Here is a 6,278-nt window from a genome sequence, read left to right as displayed (position 1 = left end):
ATATATATATATATATATATATATATGCATACATACATACACACACACACACACACACATATATATATATATATATATATATACATTACATACGTATATTCATAAGTGTGTGTATGTGTGTGTGTGTGTGCGCGCGCACGCGCGTATGTGTGTAGTGTTTCTGTTATCTCTTTCAAAATGGTTGGAAGTTATCTCCATATGCATAGAATATTTCCCAGAAAATAATATTGTCCCCTCCGGAGCTATTTTGAAGATTTTGTTTTCAGTTTTATGCTTGATTTAATGGAATTTCGTCAATTATTTCAAAACTGTGTTCCAATATCTACCTATGAGTATACATGGAACGGTAATAGAGATTCATTTGGCACTTCATGGAGCTAGTTCTTTAGCAGCTTATCTCAATATATCACAGATATTAATATTTTTCTGTCCTAAAGGCAGCGAGTTGGCGAGCTTGTTACCTTGCTGGGAAAAATGTTTAGCGGCATTTCGTCCGCTTTACTTTCTGAGTTCAAATTCCGCCGAGGTCGACTTGGCCTTTCATCCTTTCGGGATCGATAAAATAAGTGCCAGTTGGACATTGGGGACGATGTAATCGACTTACCACTCACCCGAAATTGCTGGTCTTGTACCAAAAGCTGGTCTTGTACCAAAAGCTGGTCTTGTACCAAAATAGCGACGATGTTAGATAGATGCTGAATTAGATTCATGAAAATATGAATTTCCTCATTTACAATCTCTGCCATTTCAGCATAACAATCTTCGCCATTCGCACCGTCACTTCACTGTGTTACTAAAATGCCATTGAATAAGAGTCTGTCGTCACGCTTTTACCATGAAAAATAGTTTAACTTTCAATTCACCACTTACATATTTCAAAAACTGTGCCTAACGTGAAAGTATTTCCTAGAAATCAAATATTTTCATTTTATACAAATACAAATACTTTCATTTTATTTCATTTCACCCACACCGTCAGAGTGGAGAAAGGATTGTCATTTCATAGAAATGCTATGATATACTTCCATATTTGTTTCATAGAAATGCTATAATATACTTCCATATTTGTTTCATAGAAATTTTATGACGAATAGTTTCATTTACTTAGCTTTTCCAATGGAGTCCATACACAACAGTAACTTTGGTAGTGCACCTCACCTCCAAGCTCTGGTATTGGAAAGGGGGTATTTTGGGGGTATTTTATTATGATTATACGTAGCTTAAATAAGGTTAATGAGTTTTGCAGTGGAACAAGGATTTGAAAAGCATGGTTAAAAGCAAGATTGTTAGAAGGTAAACTTTATAGCAAAGATGTTTTTGTGTCAAGAATTAAACTTTGACTGTTTAAGTCCCTCTACCTTTCGCTCATTCGCAATTACAGCTTCCAGTCTGAGTGGCTTTGTCAATGACAGTTAATAAATCTATCATTGTTAGTTGTTTAACAACGTAAATACGTTGCAATTGATCTGTTTGATTTAATATGTAGCTCTTTTAGAATTAAACGCAATGGTAGGGCTATAGAGATAATGTCGTAAAAGTCACCTGTATTATGTACACGGGAGATTTCCAGATTTAAAACTTCTTAACTTTTGTATTAACTGGATACTTAATTCAGATATATTTATGTATTGACACATTTGTTTTAGTTTTTAATTTCTATCTTATTTGTTAATCATCAACATCATTATCATCATCATTCATCACCATCCTGCACGGCGATGATAAGTTCTGTCGAGCAAACGACAACTGGTACACTTGTTAATTAATAATTTCCGAAATCGCTTCAGTGTTTAAGTATAAGTTTTATAGATTAATATGGCAACCCCTCGATTTTATCATACATTCAACCCGAATTAAAAGCAAGGGCTATCTCCTTCCCCACAGAACTCATATTTTCTGGGAGACTGTGCAGGAATTTGCCTTTTTATATTGTAGTTATTGAACAGTTCTATTTCCATTCGTTATTTCAGTTAAGTCTATATTTTCATTCACCATTTGTTTATAAGTTCAAAATATGTAAAGCATGATATTTTTATTTTTGTTTATCCTTTTATTATTTTTTTTATTTCTATTCTTCATTTTTATTCTTATGCTTTCTTATGCTATTTGTCTTCTTTTATGATTCTGAAATCAAAAATAAATATCTTTCGATCAACATTTGAACGTAGAGATACATTGAATTAAAATTTAATTCGGTATTTTAAATCTCTCCTAATCGTTCATTTTGTAGTTGTATTAGACAATAATAAAACTCTATTTTCGAACTACATTTTAACTACACTTGCGGTTTCATTCATTCGCTTGTTGTAATTCGAAAATATGCAAAAACAATGTTTCTTTTTTAATCTTGTTCCGAAAACCTGCCTCAGAGCAATATTTGCTTTCACCGTTTGTCTTCTTTTGTTCCTCTGAAATCTGAAGTAAACCACTTTACTGATTCCTGCCACCAACGAATCTCTGTTTTTTTTCTTCGCCGAGATTCACCATTCAAGTCTGTTCAATTTTAAACATGAAAACAACTCAAGTACTAAGACAAGTGTTTTCTTGCGCCATATTAGTTTTGTAAATAACATTTTTTTGTCTTGTTTGTTCAATGGAAATAAAAATAAATTTACTGTGGTGGATTGACAGAATATTCAGCACGTAGGACAAAATGCATAGCAGCAATTGTCTTGTTCTTTTCTTTTTCAGTTCAAATCGCACTGAGATCAACTTTGTGCTTCATCCTTCCGGACGTGCTACAATCAAGTGACGGTGAAGTACTGGAGTCGTTATGTAATCGACTGTATCCATCCTTCCAAATGGAGACCTTGTGCCTATGCAAGAGGTCAATAATTCTATATAATAATTCAAAGGGAAGTTTTGTGAAAGCTTTTATTAAGAAGAAATAACTTAAATGTTTTGGGGTAAAGAATGTTGTGTTCTAAGTAAAAGTAAAATTCCATCGCGGGTCATATAGACTCATAAGGGCCGGTTTCCCGGTTTGTTTCCATGGCATATATATTCCTCATCTGGACGGGACGCCGGTCCGTCACAGGCTTACTCATTTTCGCCGACTGAGTGGACTGGAGCAACGTGAAATGAAGTGGTTTGTTCAAGAACACAACGCGTCGTCTGGTTCAGAAACCGAAACCGCAATCTTACGATCATGATTCCAACAACCTAACTACTAAGCCACACGCCTCCACCTGTGCTATAAAAATTACATAAATTATGGCTGATCTTCTTTTATGTTAGGAACAGTCCAGTTAAAATAATTATTTAAGCATTGATTTCTTTCTATCAGATATAAACTATCTGATCAACGTTGCTTCATTTAATTAATTTAAAATACAAATGCCAGGAGATAGTTTCATGTTTTTAACACCATCTTTAAAATGTCTTTCTATCAATTCTCTAAGGTTTTGTTCAATAAGAAAAGATAAATATACCAATGGTGGATTAAGTCTCTTTTAAAATAAGTTTTACATTCTGAGTTCAAATCCTCAGGTGAAATTTGCTTTTTACTTTCCCTGTTAATAAACTACAGCACCGGCTAAGTACTGAGTTTGTTATAACCGAAAAGCACCATTCCGCCAAAATGGAGGCATTGTGCGTATGAAAGACAACAATATGAGGATTTTATTTGAATAAAAAATTTGTACTTTAAGGGAAAATTTTGTCTTTTGTAAATTATATAAAATACAACAGTGCTGTCTAACATATGACGGGTAAATTTGGAAGTATATTTTTGACCCCATGGGTAATATGAAGAAATATGGCATATATACAATAGTTATAGTTCAACCTCTTGTCAAATTTCTTGATGTTTATATAAAATGATTAAATGAATACTAATTTTTATATGAAAAATATTTATTTGCTTATAATAAAATTGGATGTGACAAATTTCTCATTTTACTCTTTTACTCTTTTACTTGTTTCAGTCATTTGACTGCGGCCATGCTGGAGCACCGCCTTTAGTCCAGCAAATCGACCCCAGGACTTATTCTTTGGAAGCCTAGTACTTATTCTATCGGTCTCTTTTGCCGAACCGCTAAGATACGGGGACGTAAACACACCACCATCGGTTGTCAAGCGATGTTGGGGGACAAACACAGACACACAAACATATACACACACATACATACATATACATATATATATATATATATATATATATATATATATATATATATATATATATATATATATATATACGACGGGCTTCTTTCAGTTTCCGTCCACCAAATCCACTCACAAGGCTTTGGTCGGCCCGAGGCTATAGTAGAAGACACTTACCCAAGGTGCCACGCAGTGGAACTGAACCCGGAACCATGTGGTTGGTAAGCAAGCTACTTACCACACAGCCATTTGTATAACTCTTTTCATTAAATGTTTTTGGGTAAAGAATTTTGTGTTATAAGTAAAAGTAGAGTTCCGTTGCGGGTCATATGAGTTATAAGGGCCAGTTTCTCGGTTTGTTTCCATGGCGTATATATTCTTCATCTGAACGGGGCGCCGGTCCGTCGCAGGATTACTCATTTTCGCCGACTGAGTGGACTGAAGCAATGTAAAAGAAGTGGTTTGCTCAAGAACACAATCATTTACTCCATCTCCTCCTTCTTCTCCGTCTGTATGAGTCTTTCTCTCCATTGATCCTACCCCACCTGCGTTAACATTTTCAGTGTCACTCTTTCAATCTCTCTCCTCGTCCTCTTTGTATGAGTTGAGCTGTCAGAAACGTTAGCACGCCGGGCGAAATGCTTAGCGGAGAATGTGGCTCGTTGATTTTTGTTGTTGCCACTTAAAGCTTGCGGAACTCATGCTCCATACTTCTGAAGCTTTCCCATCGAGTGAAGATGCTTCTCTATAGCAGTGTGAGAGCATTCCATTTTCTCTGCCAGTTCCCTTGTCGTTTGACGAGAATTTTCGTACAAAAATTGGTTTAATCGCTCTTCATCGAACTCAACTGGACGGCCAGAACAAGGTGCGTCTTTGAGGTCAAAATTTCCATTGTTGAACTTGGTATAGTAATCACGAGCGATTCTTTCAGCTATGGCACCCTCTCCATACACAGCACAAATGTCGCGAGCAGCTTTTGCGGCCTTAGAACCTTGATTAAAAGCAAAAAGAAAGAGGTGTCGAAAATATTCGCTTTTCTTAACTTGACATTCCATTTTAATGATCTGAAAATAAACAAAAATTCACTGAAATTAACTAGAAAAAAACAAAATAGATTCCAAAATGATTCAAAAATAGAATTATCGAAAAAAAAATAGATTCCAAAATTTAAAAACGCAATAAATTCCAAAATTAAAAAAAACGCGGGAACTTAGTTGCCAACCCACTATCTGTCTATCTAGCTATCTGTCAGTCACTCTGTCTTTCTATTTGTCAGTCTGTTTGTATGTATCTATCTGTTTATATATATATATATATACTACATATGTGGCAAATTCTGTCTGTGGGTGTGTTTGTGGAGTTGTTAGCTAATTCCTCCCACATCGTTTTTATCGATTTTGATGAAACTTGACACGTGAATAGAACTCATGTCTGGAAATCTCATGGCATACTCACATTGTTGAAACAAATCGATAATAGGAGACCCTGGAAGGGATCCATATATATATAGCCAAGGGAAATAAACCATTCATTTTCCTGAATTATTTCGTAAAAATGAAATTGAGTATGCTTCTTTCTTAGTGTTTGAACTGTTAGAGTTATTTTCGCAATTTATCCAGTACAACCCTTAAACAAGTAAATTGTATTTTCCTAAACAATAGATCCACTTATTTCAGTTAGTGACCTATTCACGAATATAACAACACTAGCGCCCCTGAGGGTAATATTCTCTGAGAACGCACAAAAGCCCTTTTCAGAATTATTTACTTTGAATTGTTATTATCTCATAACTGATTAGCCTGTTATTACGTAACATGCTTCACGGTATTAGTATACATACCTTATTAGTATTTCCTCCTATGTTCTATATACTCTGGAAACGCATTAAAGCTCTTTTCGGGGCTACTTTATTTGAATTCTTACTATCGGGTAACTAATTTCATGTTATTACATAACTGACTTCACAATATGAGTATTCATAATTTATTGGGAATTCCTAAAAGCAAGATCCTGTGTAAGACAGTTCGGTATTCTCTGTAAATGCACAAAATCCGTTTTAAGGGCTACATAATTTGTATTGTTATTGGATTAGCGAAACAGTTATGAGAACGGAACCAAGGGATAAGCTCCGCTTTCCCGGTAATTATTGTGTACGTCAGCTAGTACATATATAT

Source organism: Octopus bimaculoides, chromosome 9 (assembly GCF_001194135.2).
Source record: "Octopus bimaculoides isolate UCB-OBI-ISO-001 chromosome 9, ASM119413v2, whole genome shotgun sequence".
Classification (NCBI taxonomy): Eukaryota; Metazoa; Mollusca; class Cephalopoda; order Octopoda; family Octopodidae; genus Octopus; species Octopus bimaculoides.
This window is presented reverse-complemented; position numbering follows the sequence as displayed.